General features: G+C 45.3%; 1 long non-coding RNA gene across 3 annotated transcripts in view; it reads left to right on the forward strand.

Moving 5' to 3' along the window:
* LOC124510241 (uncharacterized) overlaps positions 1–24,463 on the forward strand; it is an 86,230-nt gene that overhangs the window by 45,336 nt on the left and 16,431 nt on the right. For all 3 annotated transcript variants that reach the window (XR_006961652.1, XR_006961653.1, XR_006961654.1), the window contains exons 3-4: positions 23,093–23,305; positions 23,798–24,033. This is a non-coding gene — a long non-coding RNA (uncharacterized LOC124510241). The remainder of the gene's footprint in view (positions 1–23,092; positions 23,306–23,797; positions 24,034–24,463) is intronic.

Genomic DNA, 24,463 nt, shown 5'->3' on the forward strand with positions numbered 1-24,463 from the left:
AACACCCATTATGTGTCGGGAATTGGGGTAGGTGTTAGTGATTCAAGAGGGAAGAAAATCAACTTCATTCCTGGCCTCATGAGGGGACAGGAAACTACTGCCCATGATTCCAAATCTAGTCTGCCATCTGTTTTTGCATGAAGAAATGTTTTTACGTTTTCAAATGTAATAGAGGGGTTCCTGGGTGGCTCAGTCGGTTGAGCGTCCTACTCTTGATTTCGGTTCAGGTCACGATCTTGATGGTTTGTGAGACTGAGCCCTCGTTCTGGGGCTGGGATTCTGTCTCTCCCTGTCTCTCTGCCCCTCCCTTGCTCTCCCTCTATCTCAAAAACAAACAAAACGATTTAAAATGTAATGGAAATCAAACGAAGAATATTCTACGACACATGCAAAGTAAACAAAACTCAGGTGTGGTGTCCTTCAAGAAAGTTTTATTGGAATGCATCGCGCTGACTCGTGTATTATCTACGGTGGCTTCTGCACCACAGCAGCAGAATTGACTTGTCCCAGAAGAAACCGTATGGCACAAACCTGAAATATTTACTATCTGACTGTTTGCAGGAGAAGTCTGCCGATTCCTGAGCTTGCGGGGTAGACAGGAAAGTACCAAGCAATCCAACGAGAAATAAAATAATAACAGATTGTGGCAAGTGGTGTGAACGGGGGGAAGGAGGCCCCAGGGGAGAATGCAGGGGCATGGTGAGGAGAGGGTCGTCAGAGAAGGACTTCGGGGGGGGGGGGGGAAGTGACACTGACGCTGAGTTGGGCAGGGTGGGCAGCATCTGGCTGTGCCAAGAACAGAGGCAACAGAGGCAGCTCAGTTCCAGGCAGCGGGGAAGGGGGTGCGTGAAGGCAAAGAGACCGATGGGGGAAAGATCCTGGTGTGTTTGGGGGCTGAGGAGGCATCACAGCTGGAGGGTAGTAAGACCGGAGAGAGATAAGTAAGTACATGGGAACCACTGAAGAATTTTAAGCAAGGCAATGACATGGTTTGATTTGAGGGTTTTTTTTATTGTTTATTTATTTTTGAGACGGAGACAGAGTGCGAGTGGGGGAGAGGCAGAGAGAGAGAGGGAGACAGAATCGGAAACAGTCTCCAGGCTCTGAGCTGTCAGCACAGAGCCCGACGCGGGGCTCGAACCCACGAACCGCGAGATCGTGACCTAAGCCAAAGTCGGACGCTCAACGGACTGAGCCACCCAGGTGCCCCCGATTTGAGTTTTTTTTTTTTAAAGATCGCTTCCGCTGCTCTGCAGACAATAGATGGCAAGAAAAAAAAAATGAGAAGAGAGAGTGGCTCCAGAAGGCCCTCTGCCAACGCCTGCCTTTCTCCTGTCAGCCTGGACCGTGATCGGCTGTGTAAACCTGCCAAGACGAGGCACTTCGGGATGTTGCAAGGTTCTGCGGCTCTTCAACGAGGCTTGGATGTGTAGAAGAGGAACTGATGACAATTTCTGAGGAAGCGTGTGTTCCACGTCAGGTGTTACTCCAAGAAGAACTCACTGAAGACTCTTCTCTTGCTAAAAATACAGTTTTCCAATACGGGGCGATGGAAGAGGGAACAGTGTTGTTAGAAACCGTAACTGGTGGTAACCCCTCTTACCTCCTGGCCAGCGGTATAACGTTCCTCTGCAGTAGATGGCCCTGTTGGGGAGGAAGATGAGGTCAGCCCTGCTAGCTGGACGTCTGTGCACAAGGGGTTAACAGTCATCTGTGCGTGATGGCAGTGGGAAGGCAGGAGGAGTGATCGGGAAGGATAAGATAGAGGCAGAGAAACGCGACCGTGGAGACCGGCGAGGAATTTCTGGAAAAGGATGATCCTCGGGACTTGGGAGCACGTGGGAATCCACTTTCTCTTGTCGCAGGTTTTGAAATGCTGCCATGTGAAAACCTTCCATTTTCCCAGAGCTTCAGCGCAAGCCTTCTACCAGACTTGGGCTGGTGCTTTCTTGGAAGTAACTGGGGTGCTCTCTCCCAAAGTCCGAGGTAGTAAGAATTCTAAGGAAGTTTCTTTACCGCCAGTAATAGGCATTTTGAGCGAATTGCATCTGACAGTTTACGGGCAGTGTGGCTCCTGATTGCATGTAGGTTACAAGTCATCTGCTGCCCTCCCATTAATCTGTAATTTACATAAGGTCAAGTAATGTGTTCATTTCCGAGACCAGGAAGAGGAACAGCCAAGAGAGCGTACATGACATCCAGAGGCCCTGACATTGGCAGGGACAGAACCCCTGCTTGTTCCCCTGGCCACTGGGGTCCCTGGGGGAGCCTGTACTTCTAGCCACTTGGTGGATGAGAGACAAGGTCAAAGGACATCAGAAAAGAGCAAAAGTAAATGTTTATGGAAAAACACAACCCCGCATTTATAGGAAGTATTTGCGTCCTCCTGTGTCTTGCCCTTTCTGAATTTTGTGTTTCTTTAAAGGCACCGGTTCTATTTTTGGAACACACACACACACACACACACGCGCGTGCACACACGCCAGATTTTGATGAGCCTTTTGCAGGAAACGCTTTCCCACCAATTTGTTTATGGGCCTCACACGCTAATCAGAAAGCCTGAAGTTGGAGCCAAAGCATCCATGTTTTCGGAAGGTCTTCCGGTCACCCCAGTGCCCAGTGGAAAGGCACAGTCAAAAGCGTCTCGTGGAGGTTGGATACTTTTGTAACTTGAGAAAGCTTGGGCAGGTGACTGAGGAAATCTGCACAACACAAGAAATAACGAAGTGTTGAGTGAATTCGGTCTCACGAGGAGCTTCTCGGAGAAACTCTTAAACTTTTTGACTCATGGGGCTGACGGCAAGTCTCTTGGAGACCAGAGTGGGCCTCATGGTATCCAAGGATCTGAGCCAATGGCCTTACGCTGTGAGGTAATGTGGTGCAGCCATGTAGATGAGCCGCTGGGGTCATTGCCAAGGCCTTGCGTTGAATGGCCAACCTTGCTACGGTATGATTAAAGCTCTCATTCTACCAAAACCTTCTGTAAGAACCCCTCTCCTTCCCACACACCTTAGGTGAAACCCTGACGTAGATTTTGGTAGAAATGGGAGCAGGCTACAGAAGAGGGCACAAAGCCCCCCTTTGCAGACTCGGAGAAATGCAAGCCAAAGCACAGGTGAGCAATGAGCCTGGCTTTCTGGATCCTGCTTGTCTCCATTTTGCTGGCCCCCAAAAGAGTTTTCTTCTTCCTTCGCTCTTCGAATGCAAGAACGAGTGAATAATTGTCCGCAAAGCCTCTTGACTCTCTCGAAGCACGGCACCCTCTGAATATAAAAGCCAATGTGCTAGACAGCGATCAAAGCTCAAAGCGGAGAAAGTCCCAGACTGGGAAGAAACCGACAAAATATAACTTCACACCTCAGAGACCGAATCTTGTACACATGACTAAGTGGCATTTTTTTGGAGGTCAAGAGAACCTGTTGAGCCTACAGCTCCCACTGAACAATAATAACAATGACAGGCCCTGTGCAGTGACTGCTGGTTTGCAAAGCACTGTCATATACATGACCTCACTTCTCACAAGTGAGACATGCACACAAAACAGAAACACCGCAAGATAATATCTGTTCTTGCCGTCACTTAAAATAAAGAGAGTCTAAGACTCACAGAAAGTAGCTTTTATTCCTCAGCCATTAAGGGGTAGAATCAGCAACTGAGTCCAGATCCTGTGATGCCAAAATCCACTCCCTGGGACCGCTTCCTTGGAGAGCCGAACACCCCTCTCTCTCCAGCGTCCTGTCTTGTTACGAATGGTCCATGAAAGAATGATCTCTGACCTCTTCAGTGAGGAATCAGCGTTTTGGATCACAGAGCCGACCTAGAATCCACCCAGTTGTGCAATAGGTAGTTCCTTCTAAGATGATTTAAATCTGGGTCCTCCAGATCCAAAATATTCCTTCCTCTCAAATTTCCAGGTACAGTAAGTTTAAATTCGAAGTCACCAAGTGAAATAATTTTACATTCTAAATTACCCCGAAAACCTCTGGAAGAAGTTTCTTTTGGACGCCTACTCTTCAGATACACGTATTTAGTTGTGATTTATCGGCCCTTCCTATGCTAGACCTGGCACTCTAGTCTCCTCAGTCACGCTTTGTGCATTTATTTTTCGAGTACCTGAAATGTTTCAGGCGTACTTCTGATGGCTACAGATATGTTAGGTAACAAAATAATCTATCTCAACCCTCCATGGGGTGAATGGGGGATAGACAATATGCACTATAGACAAGTAGTGTGTCGGGATGGTAAGGGCCATGGCTCTACGTAAAGTCCTCAGGAGCGAGAGTGATGTAGGGCAGTGAGATACTGCCGCTGGTGTGTGTTTGGGAAGGTCTCTGACTCGAGCAGCTCACTCGAGGACCTGGGGGAGTAGACCAGATGGTTATCTGGGGCCAGGGCTTTTTAAAGAGAGAGAACAGAGAGTGAATGTCCTTGGGAGAGAAGGCTGGGTGTGAGGAACATTTCTAGCAGAACAGTGCGGCTGGAGCAGGGGGAACAAAGGGAGAGAAGTAGAAAATGAGATAGGGAAGAGGCCCGGGGGACAGGTCCAGAGAGGCTTGGATGTCCAAACATGGGTTTCTGGTGAATCTTCACAAGGAAGCTTAATTACTTATATTTTAAAGTTCAAAAGACATGCAAAGAGAAGGCTCATACTTATTCCAGGCTGAAGGCATCCTTAGGGTGCCTAAGGGTCTAAACCCAGAAGTTCTGATTCCACACTTGGCTTTCTACCCTCTTTTCTCCGTGTCCTATGGATCCTTCTGCTACCACCGTCCTGAGCAGAGACTTTAGGCAAATAGCTATGTTCACAAGGAGCTTGTTCATAGCTAGTTTCTAAATCTTGGTGCGCATTTCTAAAGAGTCAACATCAAGAAAAAATTCATAGTGGGCCTTGTGACGAGAGGCGAATTACCTTCTCAAATGTTGCATTTATTGAGTTGGGATTTGTAATCTGGACAATCTAATGCTTTGTCTATAACAAGAGGAAGAAAGGCAGAAGACAGGAAGCTGTGGCTGCAAGTCTCGGAAATGCTGAGCACAAGGGCATATTGAAAAACTGGAGATCAAAGAGGCCAGTGGAAATGCAGCCAGCGTGAAAAACCAGGCCAATCCCCTTAGGACGAGACAGAGATATTCTGCACCTGTTATCTCGAAAACCTTCTGACATGCACACAGTGAAAACGCCGTCCTATGTTTTGGTTCAAGTCCCTTTGACAATGGCTGTAGAAGCTGGAAAGAGTCAAGTATCTCTTTCACGTTACTTCAAAAATTCTAGTAAACATGGCTGGCCCGTCATATCACGCCGTCAAGAAAGCACTATCCACATGATCAGGTTTTCTGATGAGCCCTAGTGCCCTTGCACAGACTCTCTGGCACTCATTTCATTTGGCATCCACTTATCCATGTGCTGTGCCGGGCAGTCCCGTTCAGATCAGGTGCATCGGTCATGTCAGATCCCTGCACCCTTAGATGCGACCCCCTGTAGATCCAGGCCAAGTCAACTGGTGTCTTGTGCTAACAAGTGAACAGTGGGCTGGCAGGTTGGATGTTTAGAAGACAAGTCTCACTCCCTTCAAAGGAGCAACTTGATAAAATCTTACTGCCGCACCAGCTCTCAGCAATATTGGTGTTCTGAAGAATTCCAAAGGAGCTCAGGAGTAGCCATTAGAGCAGACTATTGCTGGAGGTTTGGTTCTGTATGTCCTCATCCATCCATCCAGCCATCCATCCATCCATCCGGCTTCCTGAAGCGATCCTTCACATGTAGAAACCAAGTGGGGTTCTGAGACCATGTCCCTGGTGGGATCCCCTAAGCAGCACAAATGTGGATGACAATCTCAGGATGATGCGAACGGCTAAATGGGAGTTGGATGTCCAGGAAAAAGAAAGACGCCATTCTGGAAGGGAAGTCAGGGTGCTGCTGGAGAACCTGTCCTGATAGATCCTGACTAACACACATGAGGAGTCTTGACTGTGGAAGCCTGACTGGAGGTTTCCTCTGTGGGGTAACTTTAGAAAGGCCAAGGAAAAACAAGATGCTGTCCAAACACCTTCTCCCTCTTGATTGTTGCTGCCTAAAATTCCTAAAATTTACTTATAAGCAGAGGAATCAATGTAATTTGAGGTACAACAAAAAACAAAAAGGAAACCCCCCAAAGCTAGGAAGAGAAACACTGCAGTGCAAATTCACTTCAGGGTGCAGCTGACTCTTCTGGGAAGAGGAATGGGAGAATGAGGCGGTATTCGTTTTCTAGGGCTAATATAAATTACTCTAAACCCAGTGGCTTAAAACAACACCCATTTACTGTCTTAACTGTTGTGTAGACCAAAAGTCTCAGTGGCTTGGCTGGGCTCTGCTCAGGGTTTCGCGAGGTCAAGATCAAGTTGTTGGCAGAAGTGCATTCCCTCCCGGAGGCTCTGGGGAAGAACCTGCTTCTGGATGTCTCAGGTTGTTGGCAGAGTCCAGATTTTTCACTTGTAGGAGCAAGGCCCCCCTTTCCTTGTTGCCTATTGGCCAAGGGTTGTTTGCAGCTTCTAGAGGCTGCCTGCATCCCCTGCCCCTGACGCCTTTTCTCCATCTTCAAAGGCAACAGTGCTGGTGGGGTCCTTTTCATGCTCCACATCTATCTTGCCTCTCCCTCTGCCTCATTCCTCCTGCTTCTTCCATAACACTTCTCTCACTTCAGCGGCGACAATTTCTCTGCTTTTGAGGCTCAAGTGAGTCACCTGATCACATAACTCAGGATGATTTCTTTGTCTTAAAGTCTAAACCTCAGCAGCGTTGACGTCTGAATATAACCATCTCAGACAAATAGGATGTTAGACCTAAAAGGCCCTTAGAGATGATCTAGACCAGGGATGGCAGCAGAGTTAGAGAACCTGAGGCTTGTCCTATCCCATGAACACAACTAGATAACTATAAAATCCTCCTAAATACCCCAGCAATAAAAGGAGAGATGAGGCCACATTGAGCAGGTGCAGAGATGTGGTTTAAGGGAGAAACTGATTACAGGTGCTGTGGAGGAAGAAGATAGAGAGATGAGAGAGAGAGAGAGAGAGATGCCCAGGGGAACACACAGGAGAATGTTTCCCCAAAGCTATTTGCTTGGAATACGACAGTGGCTGAATTTCTTGAGCTCTTGCAACCAATGGGGCTTAAAGCCTGGAGTTTTAAAAGTCAGCGGGCTTGGCTGGGATAGAGCGCTGAGTGTGCTGCCCTACTCCTGGAGAGAAGGCAGGCAAACAACCTGAGGCAGACAATGTGGAAAAAAGTCATCTGAAGAATTCCAGGGCACACAGATGAGTGAGAGATTGTTCACTGATGTGTGAAAGCATCCCTGAGAGGCAACGTTCACAGAGACACCTCTCTGGGAAGAGGGAAGTGGGTCAGGGCCATTTCCCTCCCCTGCCCCTCGGCAGAAACACAGAGCCACCAGCCGGGAGGCAGCTCAGTGCCCACACAGGCTGCCCCAATTGTTTACACCAAGCCCCAGCCCCTGCCCTCTGGCAGGACTGCCCTTCTCAGTCAAGCTTGCATCAGTTCCAGTGCAGCAGGCCCTGCCCCCGGAAGACCAGCACAAACCCCTACCCACACCACCCCTCCTGACCAGGCAGTTCTACAGGGCCTCAGTTCTGGTGGAGTTGGTATCGGATCTCATTTCACAAGCAGACCACAGCACACCTAGTTGAAAGTCACCACATTCAGGCCAGGGACCAAACACTGCCTACTGCAGGCAACAAGAGCCTCTACCGACAACTGGCCTGAAGGAGGGAGCGGCCAAAACACAACAGCAGAGTGCACACAGCGCGCACCGAACACATTCTCTGAAGCCCAGGCCCTGGGCACTACATGGCCTCTTCTTCATTAGGCCATTACTATCAGGAACAGGAGACATAACTGGCTTTTCTAATACACAGAGAACTCCCATCCAAATCAACAAGATCAGGCCAACAGAGAGACATGTTGTAATTACATTTGCAAAATACGGTGATAAAGGAAAGATCTTAAAAGCAGCAAGACCAAAGGAGTTACCTTACAAGGGAAAACCCGTAAGGGTCGCTGCCGGTTTCTCAACAGAAACGTGGCAAGCCGGAAGGGAGTGACATGATATATTCAAAGTGCTGAATGGGAAAAATCTGCAGTCCAGAACACTTTCTCCAGAGAGGCTACCATTCGGAAGAGAAGGAGAGACAAAAAGTTTCACAGACAAATACTAAAGGAGTTTGTGACCACTAAACAAGCCTTGCGAGAAATATTAAAGGAGGACTCTGAGGGCAAAGGAGAGACCAAGAGTGACAAAGACAAGAAAGGATCAGAGAAAATCTCCAGAAACAATGACCTGAATAAAAAGGCAATAAATACCTATCTGTCAATCATTACTTTGTATGGACTAAATGCTCCAATCAGAAGACGTGGGGTATCAGAATGGATTAAAAAAACAAGATCCATCTATATGCTGTCTACAAAAGACTTATTTTAGATCTAAAGACACCTGCAGATTGAAAGCAAGGCAGTGGAAGAACATTTACCATGCAAATGGATGTCAAAGAGAAAGTCAGAGTAGCAATACTTATATTGGACAAAGTAGACTTTCGTTCTTGTGTTGTTTTTGTCTTCTTTGGTATCAGGGTAGTACTGGCCTCATAGAATGGTTTTAAATGTGTTCCCTCTATTACGTTACTTATAAGGTTTTGATAAAGATCGCCATTAATTTTTTTTTAACGTTTGGTAGAATTCACCACTGAAACCATGTGGTCTTGAGCTTTTCTGTGCTGGGAGATTTTTGATTCATAATTCAACTTTCATTCTTGTTATTGGTCTACGAAAATGTCTTATTTCTTGGAATCAAGATTCATGATTCAATCGCGGTAACTTGTGCATTTTTAGGAATTATCTGTTTTTCTAAAATATCTGATTTGTTAGTATATAATTGTTTATAGTAATCTGTAATCACGCTATGTATTTCTGTGGCTATCTGCTGTATTGTTTTCTCTTCCGTTTCTCATTTTGGTTTTTCTTAGTTAATGTAGCTAAAGCATTGCCAATTTTGTTTATTTTTTGGGAAAACTGGTCATTACTTTCGATGTTACCTTGTTGTTTATTCTGGAGTCTATTTTATTTATATCTGATTTTTCTTTTTTGTTTCCTTCCTCTATTAAATTTCAGCTAAGTTTCTTTTTTTTCTAGTTCCTTGTGGTGTAACTTTAACTCGTTTAGTTGAACTGTGTTTCTTAATATAAGAATTTATAACATAAATTTCACTCTAACATCTGCCTTTGCTGCATCCCATAGCTCTCAGAATATTGTGTTTTCTTTTTCTTTTGTTTTGAGACGTATTTTGATTTGCTAATTTGATTTCTTATTTGGTCCATTGCTTGTGCAGTAGTGCGTGTTTAATATTTACATACTAAATATTTAATATTTACATTATCGATTTTGCAGCTTTGATTTATTTCTGATCTTTCGTTTTGTACCATTGTGGTTATAAAATATGCTTGGTATGATTTGAGCCTTCTTAAATTTGTAGTATTTGTTATGTCTCCTTTTACGTGATCTAACCAGGAGATTCTTCTGTGTATACTTGAAGAAAATGGGTATTCTATTTTTCTTGGATGGAATGTTTTATAGATACCTTTTAAAACCATACTGAAGTATACTTCAAGGAAAAATGTTCTTATTGAAAAAAAATAGCTTTAACCGGGGTACTCATTTAAAACAAAGCATACCTTGGGCGCCCGGCTGGCTCAGTTGGTAGAGCATGTGACTCTTAATCTTGGGGTTGTGAGTTGGAGCCCCATGTTGGGTGTAGAGATTACTTAAAAATAAAATTTTAAAAATAAAATGAAGCATACCAGAGGGGTGGGGGAATGCGTGAAGTATGTAAAGGAGATTAAGAACACACTTATCATGGGGCGCCTGGGTGGCTTAGTCGGTTGAGCATCCAACGTCGGCTTAGGTTATGATCTCACAGCTTGTGAGTTCGACCCCGTGTCAGGCTCTGTGCTGACAGCTCAGAGCCTGGAGCCTGCTTCGGATTCTGTGCCTCCCTCTCTCTCTGCCCCTCCCCCACTCGTGCTCTGTGTCCCTCTGTCTCAAAAATAAATAAACATTAAAAAAATTAAAAGAAAAAAAAGAACATACTTATCATGATGAGCACCAGGTAATGTATGGAATTGCTGAATCACTATATTGTACACCTGAAACTAACACTGTATGTTAACTGTGGTGGAATTAAAACAAAAAAACTTAATAAAAACCAAATAAAAATAAAGAAATAACACTGACATGGAAGAAAGAAAGAAAGAAAAAAAATGATCTAGACCAGGAATTCTAACCCTGGATCTATAGATTTGGAGCCCATGGGTCTATCAGGGAATGGGAGAGCCAAGAGAATTCAAAGCAAGGATGGGTATAGATAAAAGTATGCCACTTCTTTTGAGAGAGAGAGGGTTCATGGTTTTTGTAAGACCCTTAGAGAGCTCCTACACAAAAAAGTTTTATGCAGCCCCAAGCCCCATGCTTCCTTCATTGAGTTTCTTTGAATATCACCAATCACCCATTTTGCTGTTGCTGTGAAAGATGAATACCTAGACTCATGCCTGGGAGATCTCCTCCCAGGGTCCATTGGCCACTTCCCATTTCTATCCTAACTTAATGCCATTTATTGACAGCAATGCGATCCTATAGGGAAGGGGCTATATAAAGATTGTTGGAAAGGCAGTCGCAGTCGATAGGCCGTCGATATTAGCATCTCACCTGGTGCTTCTCTGTCATTGTCCACAAGTATTCATAGGCACTGGAACACAAGGCACACTGACAGAGGAGGGAGGTGTAAGAAAAGGGTAGGCCTATAAGCTGTGAAATTAGAGTGAAGAATTTCCCTCTCGAGAGTCAATAATTTTAACTTCATCTCAACCAGGTCTTGTAGGCTAATTTTCTCTGGTACTCCTCTGTTTTTCTGTGCCAGCCTTTTGTACCTCACTCACGGGTTACTTTTCTTTCCCTACTCTGGACTTGGATACCCTCAAAGTCGTGTGCCAAGCACAGCACTTAAATTCAGGAAACCAAATAGACATGTTTTCTGCCTCCGTAGAGCTTACAAGCTAATGCTTCAAAAAATGTTATTTGAAACTGAATATTAAACTGACAATATCCAAGTATTTGGGTTTTTTACTATTATTTGATAATAAAGAGATTGATCTAAATTGCCAACCAGAGATTCCAACCTTAATATTGATTCAACATCATGATTTAACTAATTCAGCTGAAGAGCAGAAAGGATTAATTACTGATCAATGAGACAGGAACAGAAGGCCATTTGCTATAATTGTTCAATTATGGAAACAGAGTGGAAAATATTAAAATGTTATGATCCTTATAACCAAATTTCGAGATAATATTCTACACTAAGAGAATAAAAGCAAAGTAGATTTTCTTTGATTTATCTTTCAATTGGGGCAGAATAAAATGGAAAATAAACAGTGGAAGAAAATACTCTCTGGGATACATACGAAAGTAAGAAAAGTGAAAGCAAATGAAAATAGCCATTCAAATAACATCATCGACCACTAGGTTTGCATAGTAAAAACAAATAGAACCGTATGACTTTAGACAAGGAACTTAAAAACTCTGAGCTTCAGTTTTCTCATCTGTAGAATCATGACCATAATGTCTGCCTTACTGTATTTAAAAAAATTTTTTAGTGTTTATTTATTTTTGAGAGAGCGAGAGGGACAGAGTGCAAGCAGGGGAAGGGCAGAGAGAGAGGGAGACACTGATCTCAAGCGGCCTTCAGGCTCTGAGCTGTCAGCACAGAGCCTGACGCAGGGCTCGAACTCAGAAACCGTGAGATCATGACCTGAGCTGAAGTCGGAGGCTTAACCAACCGAACCACCCAGGTGCTCCTAGCTTACTGTATTTTTTAAGAAGAAATTTTTAGGGGTGCCTGGGTGGCTCAGTCGGTTAAGTGGTCGACTCTTGATTTTGGCTCAGGTTATGATCTCACCGTTCGTGAGTTCGAGCCCTGTGTCAGGCTCTGTGCTCACTGCCAGGAGCCTGCTTCGGATCCTCTGTCTCCCTCCTTCTGGCCCTCTCCCGCGTATGTGTGTGCGCGCGCTCTCTCTCAAAAATAAATAAGTGTTAAAAAAAAGAATAAACTTTTAAAAATTAAATTATATTGTGTGCATTTGTAAGTACTTACTATTTAAATAAGAATAGGCATGCCACAATAAAATACCTTGCAAACAGTAGATTTTTAAAAAGTATCAATTCTTATTATGTTGTATTACATTTTTGTTTAAAACATCCGTAAAAAAGGTAGCCACGTAGGACCCAAGATTTATTATTGTTCTTAGAATAGAACAATAAGCACTCAAAGCACCTGCAGCAAATTGTACACGTAGGGGGATCCAGGCCGCTTTATCAGTCATGTTGGGATTTTGTAATGGAATCTTTGTGCCCCGGGATTTGGGCTAACCATTTGACTCATGCTTGTGTCTACCCAGATGACCAGAGTCCAGGCGTAAATGTAGAATACAAGTTATCAGCCTAAGGGGCATACAGGGGAGGATGGCTGGAGTCTGTCCTCAGTGGGTGTGCCTGTGTTTTTGTGTACCATGTAGAGAATGACACTAAAGCACGGAAGCCGATAGAACTCAGAGGGCAGACCAGCAACGCCGCTGCGGAGAAACTCCCCTTGCTATGGTCACAGACCATGGCCACGGTGAGAGCCCCTACTTCCCATGTACTTGGGGAAAATAGCGACTGTCGTCCTCGTCACCCTGCCTCGGGGAGTGACTCCTCCGTGGCATAACTTTGCAAAAGCCTGTCTTGTTCATAACGATATCCCTGAATTCTACCGCAACGCTTAGCCCAGAGTCGGTCTCAGGAAGTATCTGCTGAATGTACTCTACGTAACTCGGCTTTTATTCAGTTATTTGGGGCAAATATATTGAAATGGTACCCAAACACCTAGCTAAGCTGTCACGTGCCTTACCCACCAATACAGTGACACGGCAGACTAGCTCAGTTGGCTGCAGAGAATAATCCATCCGCCGCCGTGGACTTCTATCAACGTGTAGGCCAGCCTTTATACAAAATACGCTGTTTCTCAACTGAACTTCTTCAATGTCCGCCATTTTCCGAAGTAAAGAGTCTTCAGATGGGAGGAAGAGAAAGAAGGAGATGGAAAGAGAGACAGGCTGACCCAGCTGGATAAGCCATCACAACCACCCTACGAACGATCTATATATCATTTATGAAAAGGATGCAGTTAGGCCTTGTTTTCTTTTTCACGGGTGATTTTTTTTCTCCTGTCACGTTTTAACATGCCTGTAGGAAGCCCTCCGCAGGTCGGGCAGATCTAGACTCTGCAACCCGCCATTTGCCATTGGGTCCGCTAGGGCAGGTGACTCTGGGCTATGATTTCGTCATACGTAGGATGAGAATCCTCAAGTGTGCCGGGAAAGGGGCAGAGTTTCCAAGAGAAGCCCCAGCCCAGCCCAGAGGACAAGTCCTCCTGAGCCCACGGTCACGGCCAGGAAGGGATGGAAGGATGCCAGTTCCCAGGCTCCAGTCACTGGATGTCAGTTCTCTGACAAACAGTTGTAAGTGCCTCATTTAGACTCGTGTGCAATTACAAGCCGGGAAGGAAAACCAAGAACTAGCACGAGGGGCCTAAGGGGCCTTGAGCAGAAGCCCCCCAGTGTCGGCTTCCGTCCACGTTGAAGGTTAGACGATACAGGCGGATAGCACCCTTGGGATAGAAGGTGGCACAGAGTAGGCACGCGGAGGACGTTTGCTACTATCGTTAATATTTTTATTACCTTCTTCATAGTCTTAGAGTCACTATTCCCACAGCTTTCCAAGCAGAGCGTCTGGGCCCAGATGCTTTCGGGTCACGTAACTTAGAGAAAGTTCTGTGAGGAAGACCGGGAAGAGGGGGGAGGACGGGTCTACTGGACATACCTGTGCCATCAAGAGTAAGGCATCTACAATCAAGTGTTTGCAAAACACGGGGCGCTCAATGTCAAACCGAGCCAAACCAAAACCAAAAACACGTCTGGCGGGTGGCCTGCCAGTTTCTCACGGCTTGTTCGGAAACTTCTTCGTGGTCCTCCTCGTGCACGCATGCTGGTTGCAGCGGGAAAGGACGGCTTTTGGCTATGTGCTCGCCGAAGAGTGCTCCCTGCCGGGCTTTCTGGAAGCTAGGAGATCCTGGAGTGTGCATTACTGGGTGGTCTGTCCTCTCTCTTCACCCTGGCCGTGAACTTTGTGCCTGCGTAGGTGCTTTGGTCTGCCCTGCTTACTGTGTTCTCTGGTCTGGACCAGGGTCTACGGTGACACTCCAGAATGACAGTGGGATTTGTGTTTTGTTTACTCAAGGAGTATCTACTAAGTACTACCAGGGATCCCAATGAGAAACAGACTGTGTGTGCATGAGAGACAGAGACAGAGAGAATTTCTTTCCGATTAAGATGTGGGTCGGCAGATCCCCTCGCTTCTCTCAGAGGGAATACGACGTCAGGAAAAAACCCAAAATTGCTTATCTATCCATCCATCCTCCTCGTAGGCCAATTGACTCGCCTTGTTCCTAGCACCTCTGAATACACCCTCTGTCCTCACCATGACGCTGGCCCAGCTGGGGGTTGCGGGCAAGAGAAAAAGGGGATGATGTCCTGGGGAAAAGGCCATCAGAGCACCCCTGGGTGCCTGAGTTTGTTGAGCTTGTGACTCGCGATTCCGGCTCAGGTCACGATCTCACGGTTTGCGGGTTTGAGCCCCGCATCGAGCCCCGCGTGGAGCCTGCTTGGGATTCTCTCCCTCTCTCTCTCTCTGTTCCTCCCCTGCTCGTGGTCACTAGCTTTCTCTCTCTCTCTCTCTCTCTCTCTCTCTCTCTCTCTCAAAATAAATAAATACACTTCAAAAAAGGCCATCCAAGAGCCTAGGACCAAGTGTGACGAGTGTTGACTTGTAAAGATGCGGTGCTGGACGTGGAGAGAAGGCAGGTGACACAGGACGTATGATCGGGAAACCCCCTGGCTGTAGGCCGGCTCTGCTCTCCCCCAGCTTGTACATTCTATTTCCTTGACTTCTATTTCATCTTAACACTCATTTCCTTTTCATGGTTAAAATCTAATCTGTGTTCATCACAGAAAATTTGAAAGAAAAGAGAAACAAAGAAGGCGTTAAAAACCATGCATAATCCTATTGCCCAGCTAGAGCCGCAATTAGCATTTGGCTGTTTTTTTTTCTTTTTTCCCTCTAGATACACACAGTTTTTCTTTGCTGGGACACTTCCATTTCAAAACTGGCTTTTTTCCCCATTTAATACTCTATCCTTGAACTCTTGCCCACGTTATTAAGTACTCTCCTATAACACTCTTCTTAATGGCTGTATAATATTTTGTCACACTGAGGTATTACAATTTATTTCGGCACCCTCTCATTTCGTCCTCGAGATCGGTCTCCTTGTCTCATGTTCCAACTAAAGCCAGGCTTTGAAAGCTCCCTGAGGACCCCAGAATCTAGCTTTGCTCCACTCTTTCCCAAGACCTGCAGGAGAGAGCTACTGTCACGTTCCGTCTCCACCGCCACTAATGTGACACCTTGGCGTGAGGCTACCCCGGAGGTGGGACAGACCCAGAGGCAGGGTGGCTGGGAGGCGGGGAGGTTGGGGATGAAAGGACTCCCCGTGGCTAGGTTGGGACCAGCATGGAACCATTCTCTCACAGGCTGCTTTCAGAAAGCAAAAGCTACCAGCCCAGCGCTTGGGATTGTTTTGAAAGGCAGGGCGAACAGCACATTTGAGAACTGAATTTGGCTCCGTTTGTTCAAGGGGAAGGTGGGTGGCTTTCAGCTGCCTAGGAAACGGGCTTTGAATATGTGCTTCCTGGAATTCTTTGTGGTCCTCTTCTGAAAGGGTTCCTAGTGTTCCTGATAAAGGCGTTATTATTTGGCATTTGCAGGCAGCCTCGTTTGGCCAACATTCTGTTCAGTTCTTTGCGTCGGTGAGCTCTTGTAAAGCCCCGTGTCTCCGCAGAGCAAGGCCAAAATTCTTCCTTCCTGCTCCCTGCCTCTCTCTCCTTCCCCGCTCTCTGCCTCCCTCCCACCCCCCAACCGTGTGCATACTTTTCTTTCGTTTCGATTCTGAAAGCTGAAACCCTGGCATTCGGTAGGTAAAGCCACACACCGCACCTGTTTCAGGACGCCGCGCAGGGGGGCTCATAGCACACGTGGGGCGTGGCCGCTGTATTACAAACATACGTCGCCATGATTGGATGAATGGTGGCCATGACGTAGAACACATGGTCAACACCTCCAAGACCTGCCAGTAAAAGAAGCAGAAACACAGACCCTGGCCGGCCCTTTCCCTTGGCCGGGACCCAAAGTGGAGAAGACAGAGGGCCTGGCGGAAGAAGGTCTAGAAAGAACGGCTTCCTTCTTCCTTCCCTCACTGGTTTGTGCAGTCAATCCAACTTAAGCAATGGTTTCACTATTGTTCCCCTGGGAGAATCCAAGGAACCATGGGATACGCTTTGGTTCAATCAGATAACATATTGAAATGCCCAGTAAACCGCCGGGGCACCTTCTAGGCGTTTCATACGTATGAATGATGGCTAACGTATTCTGAACTTTCTTTTCACCAAGCACTGTTTAAGCACTTTGTATATAATTAAAACCAGCTCTGGAGTAAGTTACCCCAACTTGACGGATGAGGTTAAATAACATGTCCGATATCATTTGTTTGATTTCTCTTCTTATGTGTATGGATTGAATAGCCCGGGAGTCCTGTCCTCAGCAGAGATTAGCTGAGCACTTGACCAGACTGGGGAAACAGAACTTCTGTAGAAAGGCTGGGGCTACATATCTTGGGATATGAGAAGGGGGACAATGAGAAGGGGGACAGAGCTGTGATCCTAAGACTAGTCCAGCAGGATTCTCACCATAATCCCATTGGTTTTCAGCATGCTGATAGCGGAAGGTTAAGTCAGAATACGGAGCAAAAGGGGTCCAGCCTACAGAGACATCTTTTGGGGGATTCTGTCACTGTTTCATCACACACATACATACATATACACACACACACACATTCACACAAACACATACCAAACAACTGGATTTGCCAAAATTCTGTAGGATATAAAACTGTTTCCTTCCCCAAGAATTTTGTGAGCTTGCCAGGAAGATAAGACAAATATGCAAATAACTATAAATAACTCTCTGTTATAATGTGAACTTTGTGAAAGCAGGAACTTTACTAATCTTGTTCATGGCCATGAACCTTAGGTTCTCGACAACTCGGCTCAAGTTGGCATATAGGTAATAGACAGCCAGGGAATAATTGTTGAATGAGTGAAAAAGTACCGTTGGCCCTGACAACATGGATTGGAATTGTGTGAGTCCACTGATACGCAGATTTTTTTTCAACAGATATACGGTGTCCATACGTAAATACAGAATGCTACTATAAATGCACTTTCTCTTATGATTTTCTTAAAAATATGTTGTTTTCTCCAGTCTGCTTTATTGCAAGAATACAGTATAGAACACATACAGCATAGAAAATATGCGTAGACTGTTTGAGGTGTCAGTAAGGCTTCAGGTCAATGGTGGGTTATTAGTAAAGCTTTGGGGGCGTCAAAGGTTCCGTGTGAATGTTTTGGTGGGGTCAGTGCCCCGTGTTGTTTCAGGGTCAACTGTATATCTCCAGGGGCCTTGGGGAAAGATGCAGAGCATAAATAGAAGTCTAATAGTAGTTACCTATTTCTGTGAAACAACTCCCAAACTTAACAGGTTAGGAATCTGCACGTGGCTTAGCTGGGTGGTCCTCGTTCATTCGGGGTCTTTCCATGGTGATTGCAGTCAAACTGTCGGTTGGGGCTGCGGTCCTCTGAAGGCCTGACGGGAAGATTCACTCCCAAGATGGCTTCTTATACTCCTGTGGGCTGGAGAACTCTGTTCCTCACTGGCTGTTTGCTTGATGGAAATCCCCAGTTCTTCGCCACGTGGGTCTCTCTGTGGAATTGTTCAACATGGAAGCTGGTTTCTCTCAAAGCGACTGGCCCAAGAAAGAAAGATCCATGACAACGGACGCTCCAATGAGTGTTATAACCTAGTCTCAGAAGAAACATGCTCTTACTTCTGCCATACTTTATTGGTTACACAGACCAACTCTGGTGCAGTGAAGGTGGGGACCACGCAAGGGCATAAATGTCAGGAAGCAGGGGTCGTTGACAGCCATCCTGAAGCTGACTGCCACAGGCCCTAAAGTTATACCATTTGGGCTCATATCGGACAAAGATGGGCCGATACTGAAGTCTAGTTCATTATATCATAAGCACGAGGCTTAGTAAAGCTTGAAGAACTGTGTGTGATTTGATTTCTGGCAAACTGAGTGATATTTTCAATGTATCCAAGGAGTTTACTATACATAGAAACATTATTTTGAACTATTTTTTTTTTCCGGAAAATGGGCGTCCCTTAAAATCGGTATTTTGGTAATTGTTTATAAATACTCTTCCCATATAATTGTCACCATGCCCCAATTTCTTCATGTGCCTGAGAGCATTCAGGAAGGGGCTAAGCTTGACACTGAGAACTGGAAATTCCCAGTAACTTCTCGATAAAGCGGAGGGACTGATGGGCTTGAGATCCATCTGTAGAAGCTAAGTGCTTTCGGGTGTTACTAAACGTCCTTCAGCTTAACGGGGGTAATGGCATTATTTACCTCATAGGATTGTTAGGAGGCTTAATGTTCAGAATACATGTAAAGCGTTTAGCCTTTGGCCTGGCACACTGTTGAGACACCCAAAAAAAAAATTATCTAACTATCCCCTATCTTCATTACAAATATATTTATTAAATTATTAAATAATGAACGGAAAAGCCCGTGCTCAACCCATTGTGCCCTTTAGATCCACTAATTATAACTCTTGTTAGGGCAGATGTATGAACGAACTGTTCTCTCACCACCCTGTACCTATGTCTTACTTACTGTAAATGTTTACTAATTAGGAACGCCGGTCATGTCCGTACCTCCCCGGTAAATTTTGGAATTCAGACCCGTTTATTTCTGCCCCTGGGAGCCAAACACTGCAGCCTCTGAATGTTCCGCTCGATTAGTTGCCAGGCAAGGCTCCGGCACAGCCATACTTGTCGCTTGATCTTGTCAAGGAAATGCAGCCAATAGTTCAATAACTCGGCCAATAGGTAACATATTGCCTTGTGATCACGCGTTGTAATTGATACTTTCGTCGCGTATTTTATGTTAGACTTGTTTGACTTTTAAAAAAAAATTTTTTTTTTTACATTTATTTATTTTCGAGACACAGAGAGAGACGGAGTGCAGGTGGGGCAGGGGCAGAGAGAGAAGGAGACACAGAATCGGAAGCAGGCGCCAGGCTCCGAGCCGTCGGCACGGAGCCCGACGCAGGGCTCGAACCCACAAACCGCGAGATCACGACCTGAGCCGAAGTTGAATGCTTAATCAACTGAGCCACCCAGATGCCCCTAGACTTGTTGGGCTTTGATCTTCACATAAGGAGTTCCTACCTGTTAGATATTGTTAGATATTGTCAGCGATTGCTGAAATTGATAAAAACAATTGAAAACCCCAGATCTCGAGTAGCAGCACCGGGAAATGTGGGAGAAGACTTGAAAGGCAGGCTGGGCTGAGAAGCTCTGAGTCTAGAACCAGATATATGTAGGAAATAGATGCAGAAGACCATCAGACACTTACATCCCTATACAATATATGGTCTTTCCAGAGGCAAGGAACATGCAAAATATTCTGTGGAGTCAAGTGGCCAGTGTATTAAATGAACTAATGGAGCAGTAAATCAATCTGGGTTGGCATAGGGAATTTTCTCCCACCTTAATGGGGCAACAAAGCTAAACTACATTATTAAATAATTAAATTTGGGAAATTAGATAATTAAATTTAGAGATAATTAAATAATTAACAATTAATTAAATTTAGAAATTTGGGAGCCTGGGTGGCTCAGTCAGTTAAGCATCCAACTTCAGTTCAGGTCATGACCTCACAGACCGTGAGTTCGAGCCCTGCATCGGGCTCTCTGCTGTGGGCACAGAGCCCACTTCAGATCTGCTGCTTCCCTCTCTTTCTGCCCCTCCCCCGCTCACCCTCCACCCTCTCTCTCCCTCTCTCTCTCTCTCTCTCTCTCTCTCAAATTAAATAAATACCCATTAAAATAAAAGAAATTTGGGAGTGCAGTTGTGAAAACAACCCCATTTGAGGCAAGATAATTGGATCTCCAACTGGCAGAAGCACATCATAAACAGGACTCAGCAAGGCTTTTGGAAAGTATGCCTTTGGTTATGGGCAGTTCGAGAACTCACACCCGAGCCACAATCATGGTTGATAATCAACCTCTTGAGCTGAAAATTTTCTAGAGTTTGCTTGTAAACTCTAGTTCACTTGGAGAGTATTTGTGTTTCTTTTGTGACTTGTGTTTTTTTTTACCCTGCGAAAAATCCTACACTATGTTTAAATGAGATACTCTTTCCTACCCATCAAGACTGGCAAAAATTCGTAAGCTTGGCATTGTATTAGTGAGGCTGGGGAGGCAGGCACTTTCAGACGCCGCTGGTGAATATGTAAAATGTTACAAACTCTGTGGGGTGACTCTGTCAATGTTAGCACTTATTTTTTGACCCAAGGGTTTACCTTGAAGACATGTCTCTTAATAAAAACCGTTTACATGCAAAAGATTACTTATACTGCAAAATTTTGAAACTACCTACATGTCCAAGTATAGGAAACGGCTTGGGTAAACTACAGCACACTCCCCTTAATGGAATGCTATGCAACTGTAAGAAAAGAATGAGAAAGGTCTCTGGGAACTGATATTGAGCGATTACCAAGAGATATTTTTAAGGGGAAAGAAGTGAAGTGCCAAAGAGCATATAAATATGGCGTGCTACCCTTTGTGTAAGAGAGAAGAGGAAATGAAAAACTATATGCATATATTTTGTTATCTTTACAAAAAGAAACACAGGAAGAATCAAGCAGAAAACAATGAAGTCGGCTATCTCTAAAGGGGTGCTGGAAGGGAAATGAGGTGAAAGGGCGTGGGAAAGAGGGACACAGAATTATTCTTAGAGAATTCGTTTCTCTATGCTTTTGCCTTTTGGAAGCACGTCTATGTACCACGTATTTTTTTCAATATATAGAATATGTGTAATTAAATCAACAAGGATGGGAAAGGGAAAAGAACTTAACACTAAAAGCAAACGGAAACATACAGACCTTAAGGTGTTTCAGATAAATTGCATAACCACAGATTTAATTATTTTATGAACGTGGTATTTGATTATATAGCCTCAGTCTTGGGTGGGAGAGAAGAGCAAACAAACCTTGAGCTTTTTTGAGTAGGTTTCCTTTTATAGTTGAATGGACACGGAAATACTGAAACTGTTTTACATGTGTTATTGGATTCAGTAAATGAATAAATGGGTATATTTTGTTGGGATCCAGGTATCTCATTGTGGAGAAGGGACGTATATGAAATGAGAATAAGAAGAAAAAAACCCCGTGGGGATAGATTGTATTTATTATTTAATGTTATCCTTATAAAATTACGACGTCTAAACTATGTATATTTAAACACACACACACATTGATGGACATGTTTGTTTATGTACATGTATAAACATTCATCATATATTTTCTAGTTTTGTCTGCAGCGACAGTTTAGAAGCAACGCCACCCCAACGGCACCTATAGCAATTAGCTCAAGGTGAACTCCAAGTTTCTAATGACCATTTTCCAACAAAAGGAATCAGTGCTTCCCGAAGAAACAGCAAGTCCCAGGGCTGGGATAGAGTAGGCAGAAAATAAGCCTGGAATATTTTGTTACATCAGAGAGTAAGGAGATTAAAACACACAGAAAAAGGTACAGTATCCACATTGAAATGGCTCTCACTGACCAGATCTGGGACAACTTGAACACCAAAACAATCAAGGGCACTCATGAGCTCATATTGATAATAAACAGATAAACAAATAAATGACGAGAAGGGAGCGCTCTCGCTTACGGTGATGCTGAGCGCTGACTGGAGAGACGGCTGGGGTTGGGAGCCCATCATTTTGCAACCATCCTAGTAAGGACTAACCCCAGTGGGACATTTGGACAAGCCAGACCTAGACGTGGGGCCTGCCATTTCCATGTGCATTCCGTTGGACAAAACTCATTGACATGGCTAAACCTAATTTCCAGGAAGGCTGGAAAATGTATTTTTACTGTGTGCCCAGGGAAGACAGGGAGAACTCAGACTTTGGTAAGCACTAACATTCCTTGTCACAAGAACATGTATATGTATGCTATTTATAATATTTGTAAAGTTTAGGAGATTTTGGCACATTGGAGTATTGAACTGTGATAGCTGGCATCCGAGGAGGCTCTTGTGTAGCCCCACCCCCCAACGTTGTATCTGGGCTGGCCTGGACTTGTGTTAATTAACAGAGCTCTGCCCCAGTTCCAGGCCTACCCTTTAGGAAGACTGGTAGTTTCTGCTTCTTCTCTGTTGGAACCTTCACTTTTGGAAGCCATGTGCCATGAAAGGATCCTGGCTTTCCTGCTGGAGGGCACCTGCAGAGAGGTCACATAAAGAAGAGACTTGGAGTTAAGGGAGAGGGAGAGAGACCCAGCTGTCCTAGCAATTCCACTCAAGCCTCCAGATAATACCAGCCTTGCTGCTATGATGACTGCAAATGGATGAGAATTGCCCAGTGAGCCCAGCTGGCCACAGACCCATGAGAGGAAACAAGATGGCTGCTGTCGTGAGCCACTGCATTTGGGGATGGTTTATTATGTAGCAATAGATAATCGAACCCCCGGCAGATAGGATTCATGATTCCAGTTTAAACTGTGTAATTGAGTAATTGATTTAGAGACGTGTGTGTGTGTGTGTGTGTGTGTGTGTGTGTGTGCATAAAAACCCACTTTCAAGGAACGCCCAAATTATTTTGACAATTATTGTGGACAGCCTCAAAGGCGAGGAACTTGAAGCTGAACTAAATTTTCAGATTCCCCAGTTTTCATGCCCTGCCCTTATCGCGCTTTCCTTTCTCAGCAGGTACCCAACCCTTCCAGGGAAATTAAGACGGATTCTTCAGCCAGGCATGAGAAGCAGATGTACCTGGTGAAGTGTTTCCTAGCTCTGTAGCATCCCTTCGGTCTAGTTTAAACAATAAAGAACAAATAAGCCCAAGAAAGTGACTTGGCTGGGAGGTCCATACTAGCTGCCTTAACCCTCTACGGGAGCTTTAGGACCTACTATTCATTGGTGAGTTTCTAAATATTTCTAAAATTTCTAGAATATTCTAAAATATCTCCCGCCCCACACAGGAGACCATTCTAGAACGCATTCATGGACTTTCCTCTCCAGTTGGTCCAGGACACTCATTATGTGGTTGGTTAACTGGCTTTTGTCCCTACTTATTCCGTGTGGGACAATTTTAAACACCCCTTTCAGGGAAGAATTATATCTGCTCCTAATAGGACATCCTTGTCCTGGAGCTGTGTCACCACCATAACTGAGACAGAGCTCGGGGCCCAGAAACATGACAACACGTTTGGCAGATTGTATTACAGAGAGAGAGAGAGAGAGAGAGAGAGAGAGAGAGAGAGAGAGGAATTTCAGAAACCTGACCTCAGAATTCCAAAATTCCGAGTTAGGGCTAAGATTTTCCACGACGGGTTTTGTTTTCTGGAGGGGGAAAGATTAGGCCTGGACACCCTCGAAAGAAACAGTTTACAAGGGCTTATTCCTCGGCAGGTGAGGACAGATGATTCACCTCTACCAACGACATGCAGGTGTGTCCCGGGGGCAGACTCCATCTCTGAAGACAGAAAGAGCCAAGCACCCCGCGTATGGATAAAGCAGGCCAGGAAGCCAGTTGCCAGCCTAACCCAGAGGCGGTACTGGAAGGGCCCCGACGCCCCCGATGACCCAATCCTCCCAGGCCACCGGGCTGATTATAAGAAAGCCTAGCAGAGAGTCCGTTGCGAAAGGTGGGTACTGCCTACATCTTTGACTTCGGCTAGATTAGGGCAGGAAGAACAAGAAACCCCTCGGGGTGAAGTTAAAAGCCATCCAAAGCCCCACGGATCATTCAAAGGGGTGGGGGGTGGGGGTGGGCGCTGGAGAGGCGGAGAGAAAGAGGAAAGAGGAAGGAGGAGAAACAGGAAAGGGAAGGAGGAGGAAGGAGGGTTTATGTGAAGCGATGTCAATAGCTATATTTGGTGTCTACTTAGGCAGCCAATCATTTATTTCCAGGCGGGCAGAATCACTTATTCTGCCCTGCTGTCTGTGTGAAATCTCATGCACACTGCACGGAAGTGGAATAGATTACTGCAGGGCTGGGGGGGGGGTGCAAGGGGGCGGTTAACCCACGCTCTTCGGGAATGGCGGTGCCAGTCTCTCTGTGTAGGAAGTACTCGG

The sequence above is a fragment of the Lynx rufus genome, unplaced genomic scaffold (genome assembly GCF_022079265.1).
Source record: "Lynx rufus isolate CCGP_SWC_20201006 ecotype Redwood Valley unplaced genomic scaffold, mLynRuf1.p SCAF_15, whole genome shotgun sequence".
Classification (NCBI taxonomy): domain Eukaryota; kingdom Metazoa; phylum Chordata; class Mammalia; order Carnivora; family Felidae; genus Lynx; species Lynx rufus.